The sequence below is a fragment of the Vidua macroura genome, chromosome 3, assembly GCF_024509145.1.
Source record: "Vidua macroura isolate BioBank_ID:100142 chromosome 3, ASM2450914v1, whole genome shotgun sequence".
In the NCBI taxonomy this organism is placed as follows: domain Eukaryota; kingdom Metazoa; phylum Chordata; class Aves; order Passeriformes; family Viduidae; genus Vidua; species Vidua macroura.
The window spans coordinates 20194857-20208430 of record NC_071573.1 but is presented as its reverse complement, the minus strand read 5'-3'; positions in this window follow the sequence as shown (position 1 = coordinate 20208430).

The following is a 13574-nucleotide window of genomic DNA, read 5'->3' as shown; positions in this document are numbered from 1 at the left end:
ATATTTTAACTTTTGAGTGTGTCCTGACTGACCACTTTCCAAGTTGTAATTGTTCATTCTGGAGGTACATACACATGGGATTTTGGTTTGTGCTAATGTCTGTGTACAAAGAGACAGGTCACATAGTTCTGGCCACAGCAGGGCTGTGGAGAGAGTAGGGGGACAATAAGGAGAAAACCATGGCCTCAGCTCTTGGCATGGTTTAGCCCTGGTGTGCTTGAAGCAACAATTAGGTTACTCCAAACAGTACATCTTTGAGACAAAGTCTCCAGTGAACTGCCCACCAGCAGAGTGCTGGGATTTGTCCTGACCCTTTCAAGCATACTGTGGGTTGTTTGACCAAACATCTCTTCTGTCCTGGGAGGTAAAGCTCTGGTGGTTCATATTAACAGCACAGTTCCCCCTTAATATACAGTACTCCTGAGAATTCAACCTTTAATGCCAATGACTTTAAATCAGTGGTTTGCCCAAGTATAATTTCATGTGTATGTAGTGTTGGATGTATCTTTGCCATATTCCCCCAATGCTCTTATGTCAGTTTTATTCTTGGCTGTCCTGAATAACTTGGCAGAAGTTATACACAACAAAACCTACTGTGGCTTTTCTTCTCCAGCTGAACCTGTGTGTGCTCGGTTTGTCAAGCTGGCCTCCTGCACCTCTGCAGAACCAGACCTGATGCCCTTCATCACCCTGTATGCAATCATGAGCTAAGAAAGGTGATTCCAATACTGCATCCAACTCTAACATCTTCTTTTGCACTTCCTTCTTGAAGACATTTATTAGATAACACACCTGTACAGTCCCTACAACACAGACAGGTTCCCAAGACTCCCTGGGAACTGGGCTAACTTGTAGTTCCATTCTGGCACTCTATTTCAGTGTGCACAGTCTTCTCATAAGAAGTAGAATGATTTAATATGAAGGGCTTAATGTCCCAACCTGATTAACGCACAGTTGAGTGGTTAAACTGTTGCTATCTCCCTGTTGCTCAGGAGAAATTTCTAACACATGCAGCATAGCCTAAAAAGGATATTCAATAAAATGGAATACTGATTCCTTCTCTTGAGAAGATACTTTAAAATAACACAGTGTTTTTTAAAAGTCTTGGGACCTATGTTCTGTTTCTGAAGGAGATAACTTGAGAACCAAGCCTACTAGTTAGGCTTAGCTGGAAGAAGCTCACATACAGTGCTCACAAGGTTATAGATCCATTAGCCAGTTCTGGTTTTAGAGGCTTAGTAGGGACACAGAATTAGATTTTTTCCATCATATGTATTTTTTTTTTCTATTTTATAATCTTTAGCAATATGTGCAGTATATTTGGGCTGTTACTGTGGGTGTTGGTTGAAACTCGGAACAGTAGGACAAAGGTAAAAAGAGAGATGAGAAGAAAGACAGAGAAATATTTACACCTCCTCCTGCTAATTATTGTGTGCATGAAGTCTCACCAGCTGACCTTGTGACTTCTCTAAAATTACATTGCTAATTAATTTCCTTACCTTTCATCTTTTGTGAATCTTTCATTGTCCTTTCCCAGCCTTGTGATGACCTGCTTTATGCTGCTCAATCCATCATGAAAGAGGTGAGTGCCCTGCTGGAGAGGAGCAGCCCTGCTCTTTTCCTGTGTGCTCTCTCTAGTGACTCTACTGATTGTTTTTCCTGCTTTCCTGAATGTCACCTACAAGCAGTCCTGGCACCATTCAGTTACAGACCACTTCTGCTGCAGGAGATATTACCAAAACCGTATTTGGTGGGAACAAATAGCATCTAGAGAGGTCTGTGGAGAAGAAGAGTTGGAAGGACTGCATTTCTCATCCCTGGAGAAATTCCAGCATCAGCAGTCATTTTCTCCCTGACTGTGGAGCAAGAAGTCAAAGTGTCACTTTTTTTTTTTTTTTTTTTTTTAATTCTATGAAGAACACGAAAAAATGTAAGCAGCCAAATTGAATTTGTCTATAAATTAATCAGGACAATCAGTTTCCATCCTGTTCCTACATGATACACATAAGCCAGTGGCCAAGAGCAGGTATTCTCTGTAAGCTGCCAAAAGACTTATGGTCTGAAGCAAAGCTATTTACACCTTTCTCCATTTAGTCTGAAGGACCACATCCTGTGTAGTGGTTTGCCTGAATGACAGGTACTCACCAAAGACATTCTATTACTCCCCTCCTCAACTGGACAGGGAAAAGAAAATATTACAAAAGTTTATAATTTGCAGTATGGATAGGAGGAGGTCACTCACCAATTACAGTCACGGGCATAAAACAGACTTGACTTAAAGAAGTAAGTTGAATTTATCATTCTCTGGTTGTGATTTGTAATAATGAGAAATAAAACAAATCTTAAAAACACATTTCCCTACCCCTCATTTCTTCCCAGGCTTAACTTTATTTCCAATTCTCTACCTCCTTCCTCCAGTTGTGCAGGAGACAGGGAATGAGCACTACTGCCAGTTCATCACACATTTCTGCTGCTGCTTTTCTCCTCAGGGATAGGAGTCCTTCCCCTGGTCCAGCATGGGGTCCCTCCCATGGGAGACCATCGTCCACAAACTTCTCTGGTGTGAGTCCTTCTCTCCTACAGTTCTTCACAAACTGCTCCTGTGTGGTCCCTTCACAAACTGCTCCACATGTGGGTCACAGGTTCTACCAGTGGGTTCTAATGTGGGCTCCTATCTCCATGGGTCTGCAGGTCCCTCCCAGGAGACTGCTCCAACATGGGCTTCCACCCAGGAAAAAAGCAGGTCACAGCCTGCTTTTGGGCATCCACCTGCTCCATGGCCTGCATGGACTTCCACAGGCTGCAGAGGGACAGTCTTTCACTGGGAGCTGCAGGGAATCTCTGCTCCAATGCCTGAAGCAACTCGTTCCTCTCCTTCTTCACTGACCTTGGTGCCTGTAGGTTGATTTCTCTCATGTATTCACTGCAGTGTCACAGATCATCAGCACAAGTCTGGAGACTGTCTGGAACTGTCTGAACCTACTGGAGTGAGACTTGTAGCAAGATGATATACCATCTCTATTCCTCCAGTTCTCTGCAAATGTTACTTATGCATTGAATGAAATAATAATGGAAAAACTGTTAGAATCTCCATTTTATTTAGGAAATTATTTCAATACTCTTGTATGAGATGTTGATTGTTTGGAAAATCCTGCAGGTTCCATGAAATGCTGATGTCATACTGCCTAACCATCACCAGACCATTAGGTGTCTTCTTTATGAACAGAGAGAAACTTTTATCTTCTTTCCCACAGCATTCTCAGTGTTCTATAGTATCTGAGCACCTTTTCCTGCTCCCATTTGTCGCCTGTAATTCTCAGCATATCTATCCCCCTGCAGGCTGGCTGTCCAGATCTCCATCTCATCTCATCTCATCTCATCTCATCTCATCTCATCTCATCTCATCTCATCTCATCTCACTCTTTGGCGAACTCTTTTCTCCTTCCTGCCTGCACTCCTGCAACTATCCCTCTCCTCTGCTGAGTGATTTCCTGGGTCCTTGGAAATTCACATTCATTCTTCTCTGCCCTCAGCCTCCAGCATGATCCTAGATGGCATAGGAAAGGATGGCAGTCAAGAAACCAAGAGGTTTTCAAGGCAGGAAAGAAAGAAGCAAGGTGATAATGGAAATTTCAGCAAAATATTAAACATTCTGACATTTATATATATTTCCAGGCTCAGCTTATCTTACAGCTCACCCAGCTATATTCAGACATTGGTAAAGTCACTTTCAAATAAAAATGGGATTAAACTATGAACAAATAATTGAATAAAATTCAAACAGTCTCAGTGTTGAAGAGGTTTGCATTAAAACCAGTACTTACGTAAACAGGTAATTTTTGTCTTTTCAGTGCTCATGTTTTGGTGTAGTCTTTCTTATATCAGACATTTAAGAGAAAAATAGATTTTATCGTTCCTCCAGATATTACTTTAGAAAGCTTCTTTATAAAGAGAGGATGCTTAAATGGAATAGATACAGGTATAACAAGGAACTAAAAGAATAAACATTATTTTTTCAGAGCTTGAGCTGACTGAGGATATCTTGTGCCATCTCAACGAACTCCATGTGTGTCCTTCTACATTTTGATTATTGAAGCAAACCTGTGCAATGTTGAACCCTTTTGCTCCTCAATGCAGACGTGTCTGTCTGATAGTAGCAGTGAAATGTAAAAATTATTCTATAGAAGGAACATAAACTTTATAAAGATTATTCAGAATGAAAGTACCAGGGTTTTTTACTATTTTATTTAAGCTTCTAAATTGTAAATAATATTCTAGAAAGAACTTCAGGAGAACTGAAACTCTCCAGTATTAAAGCAATTGGAAGCACTTATTCATTTTACTTAGAAATGTTTTGCTTAGAAACAAAACAACATAAAAATTGTTAGGAGAACTTTATAGCTATTCTCTGTTTAATTAAAGTTGTTGTCAAATGTGCTTGTTAGAAGTAAGAATGCAGACAACACTAGCCTATTACTTGTGACAATTCCATATGGGTTCCTTAGCCAAGCAACGAGTTATATCACAGAATGTAAGTCAAGACTGTGGGATTTTGTAATAAAGATTAATATGCAAAAGTTACAGACAGGGTGCTTAAGATTTGAACATTAGCTACGTATTCAATGGTGCCCTAAATGAAAACATCTAGTTTCTTTCTTTATAAATCCCACAATCGTCAGTTCATTTGAAATCCAAAGTATTGTCAGCGGGTTGATTTTATTTCCCATTTAAATTCTTGACATATTGTTTTCCTTCTTAGTAGAATTCCTAGCTTCTTGAGTCCCTTTCATAAACTTGTCAGATGTTGAAGTTTTTTGCCACCTCACATAATTTTAAGCATTCAGTTTTCTCTCAGTTCACATTACCTTCATCTGAGCTTCCCCCAAAATAGCCTTGTAGTAAATATGTCACACACTGGTTTGTCACCCCAAAGCTTTTCCTTTCCCAGCACCATTTCCTTAGTGAGGAAGATTATTTCAAAACCTAATAAAAGCTCACCTTTCTCACCCAAACGTTTTTGAATATCCATTATGAGATTTTGTGTATGGAGAAGTTATTTAAAATGGCTTGAAGTAGAAAAGTTTGTTGTTTTTTTTTTTCAATCAAATTGCATATTAATTATCTTGAATTTTTTCTGTAAGCAAATAATTTCAAAGATTTCTCACTATTTAGTGAACCTGCTGGACTAACCACCAATCTAGAGAGTGGGGAAATCTTTCTTCCAGTGTTTTGTGGTTTCTGCATCATCAGTGAGAGAGAAACATTTCTCTCCTCCTAATTAAAGGCTCAAAAAAACTGAAACAGCTACACATTTCCTTGAATGGAAGGTGCCCCCAGGTGAAGACCTGACCCATTAGAAAGAACCTGACCCATGACCCGCCAGCTGGGCAGGTGCACGATTCTTGCAGAGACATTGTTTTCAGGTACCCACTCGTTTTTCCCTCTTCTTAAAGTTTATGAAAGAATTCTCAGTTTTATTTTCATGTTTCTGTTTTAAAATTCTTGTTATTTTATGTTTTAATATTTTGCTTGATTTAATGTTCCTTTAAATTGCTGCACAAGCAGCATAAAAGCCATGAATAGAATAAGGGAATGTCAGGCACAAACATAAAGAGGGAAGAATGACATCAGGTATTGGCTGTAACTGCAAGAAATTAATGGCTGTTTGTTGACAGAAAGACATAAATTGTGACTAAAGCCACTGTGTAAAAGCTGAACAGAAAATAAGTTTTTATGCAGAAATCTTCTCAATTGCAGGCTAAACCATCAAATTGCTTTAACACAGGGCAGGTTACTTGCCAAAAACATGAATGATATTTGTGTATCCAGTTCTGCAGCACAGAGTGAAGTGTACACAATGAAGTTCTTTCGCATATGGTGGCAAGAAGGGGCTAGAAATCAGGTCCCTTCATTGTGTACCCCCTTTGTAAATATCTCCCCTGCCCAAAGATAGATCCTCTAATACAAATATTAGAGAATCATGGAACAGTTTGGGTTGGAAGGGACCTTTAAAGGTCATCTGATCCAACCCCACTCCAATGAGCAGGGACATCTTCAATGTAATCAGGTATGTGTGAAGACAAGTAATCAAAATCTTGGTCTTTTCCTGTCTCCATCAATTATTTTTCTAAATTATCTTGTTCAAGCCTCGTGATTTCTGTAATTTACTGCTTATGACAGTTTGCTGCTGAACTGAGTAATAATGTTCTGCTGAAGTGCCCTGTGGACATGATCGTACCAGACACTCCATGGTCTTGGTCTGTGTCTGTGAGACTCGGTTCCCTGCTCTTCTCTGAATCCATGAACTATCATCAGAGCTCCTCACATAAATCCTGGACCTGTGGATAGAAGAGTAAAACCACCTCCAAGAACAGCAAATAGCTGACAATATTGTGCCAATTTGCAAAAAGAGGTTTATGTTGACATATTTGTTTCTCGATCCATAGCTACCATTTTCTCCGATGAAGGAAATTAATTTATTTACTTGTCCTAGGTAGCCTTTGTAGTGTTGGGTCCATTGCTGAAGGGTTGGAGTCTTCTGCAGTCTGTAGGCTGCTTTAGGGAGCAATCACTCTTCTAAGTGTGGGGTGGGGGATGGCAGTGCTCAACTTCCATTATGATCTTTTGAATCCTAAAGCCCATTAACATCCTATTCAATTTCTAAGGTTATGATTCTTCTCAAAAACCTGCACATGAAGTCTGTTCTTGATGCTGAAATCTAAACAGACCAACAGACTTAATTTATGCTTATTAAACATAAAAATAATAGGAAATAAAAATAATAGGAAAGAAAGACGAGGGACACCCAGTGATTCAGTATCACATTTGTGTCTGCAGTGACTTCTGTGAAGTGGTAACCACTCTTCTCCAAGGAAAAACCCACTATCCCTGCAGATGAGGCAGATACCTCACTTCTCTCCGAGTACTGCATTACTTCTGAGGTGAGAGTTGCTGCTCAGATGACAAAAGCAAATGACAGTATTTAGGCAAATGTCATGATTTTTGAGAAGAAACAGAGAAATATTTATTTTCAGGAGATCAGTCCTCATGGTATATACTGTTTTCCTCAGACTTTTTGCCTGGAACATGCTCTAGTAAAATGTTTAAAGCAAACACGTATCTCTTGGTTAAAAATGCATTATAAATTCATGATTTTTTTATTTCTGCAGAAGTTCCTTACTAGGGTTATTAAATCACATTTTATGCCCTTTTCACTTTAATCTCTGAGCAAACTCAACTCCTGCACACCTGATTTGCTGTCATACAAACTGAAGCAGAGTTTTGGTGATTCAGATCAAATACCTAATTGCGCCTGGGGTCCTGCATCTTGAACAGATGGTTTTCTTCTTATCCATTCATCTTTACAATGCATAGATTTATATTTCCTACTGAGAAGCTTTTTGTAATATACAGGCATATTTCCAGAAAGCAGAAAAAAATAATTTATTAGTGTGTACACCAGATCCTTGTATATGCCAGTGCTGTGTGTGGGAATTGTTTAACTGGAATGCCTGGAGAGAAGCAAATTCCAGTTAATGTCTTTCCTGTGATGGGGCATTTAATAGTTTACTCTTAGTGAGGTACTACTTCCTGGCTAACTAACTCTCATCTAAGGACAAAAAATAATGGCTCTTCCTCCCAGTTATTTTTGTGGCATTAGTACTTTCTTTGTTGTTGTGGTTTGACATGGAAGTGAATTTTCTCAGGAAGTTGGGGTCGAACCAATCAGTGGTCAGGTTTGGATAGTGGCACTTGGAGTGACCACTGAAGGCATGGACACACCTCTGAGAACACAGGGGGTTAAAAGCAAGAACTCCCAGGGGAACTGTCTCTTTGGTTCTGGTCAGAGTGCAGTGCAGAGCTCCCTTGCCCAGCCATGGGCTGGGTGGGAGAGGGGAAGCCATGCAGGCTGGTTGAGGTAGGACCAGGGTGCGAAGGGACTGGAACTGGGCGAGCCCCCTGCGGACAGACGGGTGGAGAGAAGCGGAGATGCCTTTGTTCCCCCCACCCCCAGAGGGAAAGAGACAGAGAGCCTGACAGCACCTGGAATTTGTTGGCAGAGGAGAAGGAGAAGGGGGGGGAAGTTGCCCAGCCGTGGGTGTTGGAGTTCTGGGCAGAGATTTCAGCCATCCGGGGACTCTGAGACTTTTAACCCTTTTCTGGGAAATGAAAGCTTAGTGAAATATTACTCCTCCTCGATTTGAAAGAGAAGAGAGACAGTCTGGGACCTGAGATGTTAGAAGAAGAAATTCTAGGTGGGAGGAGATGATGGAGTGGCTTTTGGCTGGACTTTTCTTGTTAGCCATAGACTGAACCAGTTTCTCCTGCAACAGAGACTGCATTTTAGGGGGATGCAATGGTGAGCCAAGAGACCTGCTTCAGCAACTACCAGCACAGGAATGAAGAAAACAGAGAAAAGCTGAGGAGGGTGTGGTGGTGCCCTCTGTCTTCAGGAAGAAGATGATCTCTGTTCTTGAGACCCTCGGCCCCAGGGGAGGAAGAAAATGGGGGGGACTCTGGTCCCAAAATGAGAAGCTGAACTGTTGTTTCTTTTGGTCCTTGGCAAAGCAATTGTAAAGGAGCCCTATGGGCAGTCTGTCCATGGTGGTGAGAGCACTGTGACCTGGAAAGGAGAGTGTCACACTGGCAGATTTCCTTCCGGTGGTGCCATGTGTGACATGGAAACACAAGAGGTGGTAATTGTGTTTCCTGGGGGCCTGTGGAGCAAGAGAGCTCCCTTGATGGACTGAGTATTGATTATCTGAAGGGTGATGACTTGATTGAGGGTCCGAGTTGCGTCTCACTGTGGTTTGTTGGAGTTAGGGTGGGGGGAGGAGGAGTGTTTTAGAGGGTTTTAATTTCAGATCTAGTGTTTGTCTTTTATTATAGTAGTAGCTTAATAAAGTTTTTTCCCTTTATTTCTAAGCTTGGGCCTACTCTGCTCTGTTCCTGATCGCATCTCACAGCATTTATTTGGGGAGGTACATTTTCATGGGGGTGCTGGCATTGCGCCAGCATCAAACCATGACATTTTTACTTCCAAGGCCTCTATCTGCCTGTTGGATTTAATTCATCAGTTGGCTAAGTTATCTGGGACAGAATAGGGAGAGGGAAAAAGTAGGATGGAATTTCCCTAATACATTTCTTTCCTCCTATGCTTAAGATATTCTTAAGATATTTTTTTTTCCATATCCTTAAGGGCTAACTTTTTGGTGGGTTTTTTTTTAATAATTCAGATTGCATGTTTCTTTCCTCTTTTAATTTTCTGCTCTACCAATATATGGCCTCTAAAATTTGAGAAAATGTCAACAGAGGCTCAAGAGATCACCATGTTATATCACCTGTTTTCTCTGTAAGGGATTGGTTTATTGTTTTTTGTTTTTTTTTCTCCTCTGTGTTTGGAAAGGCATATACTGCAAGCCCCAGCTTTTCCAATCTAGAAGGGCAGAGTACCTCCGGCACTGCTTGTCACTTTAAAATGGAAAGTCAATTTCTGGAGGCAGGAGTTTGGCTGCTCTCAGAAGAGGAGCTGGACTTGATTTTAATTCAGTTCAGAACTTTTTCAGTGGTGGTCACAGTCCTCAACATCTATTTAAAGCTACCCAGCTGCCTTAAGCCAAACACTCACACAACCTAATTTTACAGAGCTTTTGATCTCTCACTCTGGGCAGCCTTGTCATTGTTATAATGAAATGGTCAGGAAGCTGGCCTGATGCTTTAAAGGCATTATTGTGCTTACATTGCTTGCATGGTACCAGCACATTTGAGGGAACGATGATGCTTCCCCTTCTCCCCTCTCACAGAAAGCTGTTTTGAATTGTCTCTCTCACAAGTCAGGGCTTAATCAATTGTGAATCTTCCCAGACCTGTGGTAGTGGCCATCAAAGTGAACCCACTTTTCCAACTATCAAGGCAAAGAAAACAAAGTGAGAAGATCCTCTGCCAACACCCCAGAACCCCTGGAGTGAGTTACAAAGTGTGTTTGTACCCTTTATGTGGGAGTCAGGCAGCATTTAGTTAATTAAAGTTTAATTTGTCATTTATTGCAGCACATATGTTCTTCAAGGGAGGAAAAAAGTGAACTAGGGTCTTGCTGTGAATATTTTTCCTTGCTCTGACCTGAAGTAAGGCTGACTGTAAAAGCAACCACACTTTTTGATGCCCTCAGTTACTTCTACACATAGAACAGACACTTCATCTACCACACAACACTTGGCAATAGAGAACATATTTTTCTATCAATGTAATAGAGGTATATTGGGAAAGACAACAAAACTTGAATATAAGATCTAGCAAAATATATTCCTTAGATGCTACTAAACTCTTACAGTCTCAGAAAATGTAATGGAAACATGATTTAACTGTGACATTCTTTGCTTCTTAAACAATGAAGAATAGTAACTTCTTTTTTAAAAGGAAAATCCTTTTCAAATAAATTCTAGATCCTCCATATAGACAATTTGCTAATAAAACTGCAATTCCCTTTGCAAAATTGACCAGAGCAGTTCGAGAGACAATTGCACATTGGTAAATTCCCTTTAGTGTATACCTTTCAATTGTGATGTGCATCCTTTTGAAAACAGCTACCACAGGGTCACTGGTTTTCTAAGACATCAAGAATAGGCACAAGTAAGACTGAGTCAGTGCCCTGAATCTCTGCAGAGTGGTGAATTGAAACTTTAGGGAGTGGATGGTTATTCTTCTTGCAACCCTGGTGTAAGATGCAGGTCTCTATGATACAGGCAGGCAGACCTGTGAAGAAAACTCAGATTTATTAATCTCCTTATAATCATCTTTACAGGTGGAAGATGTACATTTGGCCTGGACTCCCTTATTCTTCGCCATCCAAGTAAATGCACAGTTTGTTTCACAAAATAAACAGGAGAAACAAGTCACATACCCACAAAGTTGTTTCACAGAACCTTCACTACCACAGTAGCTTTATTGGGGTCTGTCATTTGCTTCTTTATAAAGACAAGAAACCACATAGTGGACACCACGAGACCTTTACTACCACTTTTTAGGGCTGGTTGAGACATATATGCAGGTGCTCTCTGGTTGGTTCATGCTCCCTAGACTTGTCTCTGCATGGGTCTTGAATAGTAGAATTGTATCAGTTCTGCTGTGTGTGGTGTTTTCCCATGGTTTAAGGGCCTAAAATTTAGTAATTTTGATCCTGTTCTTTTTTATTTGACTGGACCTAGAAGCTGGAGGTGGAGAGAGCCTTCCCACTCATATTCAATGCAGAGCTTCTCTATGGGGTATTTATCAGGGCATCATCCAGAGAAGCTGCAAATGACTGCAGTGATAGAGCTGAAAGTGTTTTCTTTCAGGAGGCTGCATCAGGAGCGCAGCACGCAGGCTGTGTGCACACTCTGCCCACATTTACCCTGTCAGGTTTCATACATCTGCTGCATTGAGGTGCAGGCACTTCACAGCTGAAATGATAAGCAACAGCAGTTTCCACGGGGGGAATGTCAGCTGAGCAATGTCACCTTTCCTGCCTTTGGTAAAGACTTTGTGTCAGGTTCTTGAGGAAACTTTGACTTGCAGCAGTCTCCTGGATCTGACAACTAGGCTCTGCAACCTGGACATTCATCTGAATAGATCTTCCCTTTGGGACCATCTCCTCTAATAAAAACAGTACATTCAGACTCAACCTTATATGACTGCAAATTGCCTGCTTTTCTTTAAGATGCCTTTGACAACAGTTTTAGGAAATAGTGCCATTATTGCAGAAGTTGTGTGATGTGCACAGAGCTGACAAAGAGTAATATGGGGGAGGACTAGCTAAAGTTTCTAAAGGTTGCATGTGTATTACATTTTCTTTTTTCTATAAAAATGAAGCTTTTTCAAATCTAATCCTGTCATACATGTTCTCTGAAACCTCAGCCAGATTCTGAGCATAAAAAAGTGGCCTGATCTACATTCATTCACAGCCTTGCACTGGTGATGTTTCTCCTAATCAGGAACTCAGGCTGTTAGCTGAAGTTAATAATAGAAAGGAGAAGCCTGAATCTTAATCATTAGATGGTTATTGGTCTTTTTGAAGCATATTCACCCCACTTGCTTGACAGCGATTTACAAAATACTGTTTCTACAGGTTGTATTTGATCTCAATTTCAGTTTAATTGCTTCCCACAAAAGAAACTGCCCTCATTCACAGTCTGAACTAGTTAAGATACTTGTACTTCCAGTTTTCTTAAAAAATTTTCACAATTAGGTGGGGTTTTTTTCTGCCAGCAGAAATAGCAGCTTGCGTGTACAAGCATTCAGCTGGAATTATGGCACAGTTGCCATGTATTTCAGTTGAACTTCAGTACACTTGGAATCTTGACTTTGTTTTTAGTGCTACTTTGAGGCTTGATTTAGGTGTTTAGATATAGCATTGAATTAGAATTGTCAATTGCAGTTAAATGAAATTTAATTTGGTCAATTTAATTTTCACAGGTTTATTTAGACACTTTGTGACTTAACATATACTGAAACTGATAGCTTTCATATGAAAATCAGTAGAAATAATATTTTTAAATAGGTCTATTTTCAATATAATACTCTTTCTAGTAGAAAAATAAAGCTATTTTTAATTTTCATCAAAATTTCAGATTCAAACAGACTAAGTGTGTATGAGAAGAGTTCAAACCTCTGGAGCATTTTGCCTCTGATTTGTTTCTCCATTCTGAGTGAAAGTAAAGAAAACCACTTCCTGTTGGTCTCTGCATATTATTATCATTCTTTCTTGCCTCATAACTTGCTTGTATAGTTTTCAAAACCTGATTTGATGGAGGCACTGATTTCACATCAAGATTAAAAACAGGTGGCCAAGTTGTGGTTTAGGTTTAAATTTAAGATTAGGAGACTATATTTCGGGCTGAAAAACAGAAGGAAAAATATACCAATTAATGTTTAATAAATAAATTGGGAAAAGGTAGAGAATGAAGCTGTTTCTTTTTCTGGAAAGCACCTTGTGCCTCTAGCTGGGTTATATTTGTCGTTAACTGTCTCAGCCCTTGTACTGCACCTGGGGAGAGCTGTACTCTGTGTGAGAGTAGATAAATGAGGTTCACAGAAAATGGGTTCCTTTCTTGCTGCATGAAAAGAATGTATGTGGCAGTACATGTGCCTATTTGGCTAAATTATTAAAATACACACCTCAAAGAGAAGGAAATTTATCAAACATCAAAGTGAATGGCCGGCTTTATGTGTTCAGTAAGGTCTGATCCAAAACCCACTGAGGGAGCTGAAGTACATTTCTGTGTTATTTGAAGGGCTTTGGTCCGTGAAATGTCAATGGTTTGACAACTCAGATCAAAGTTGCATGGACATTTGCATGCCTGACACTGCACTTGAGCGCTTAGTGGGCATTTTTGCCTGGCTTGAGCAGCTTTGGTGTCTGCTTGTTACAGAGAGTGGTAACATCAGTTCCCTAAATCATCAGCTTTGCATGGGTGTCCCCTTTATCCAGGAATTAGGGTGTTTTCTATCACATAATTTCACTCTTTGCTTGTCTCAGCAAGACTGCAAATGTTGTGTGGATGCATTAGGGTAAACACCTGCACCAACAAAGGCATTTC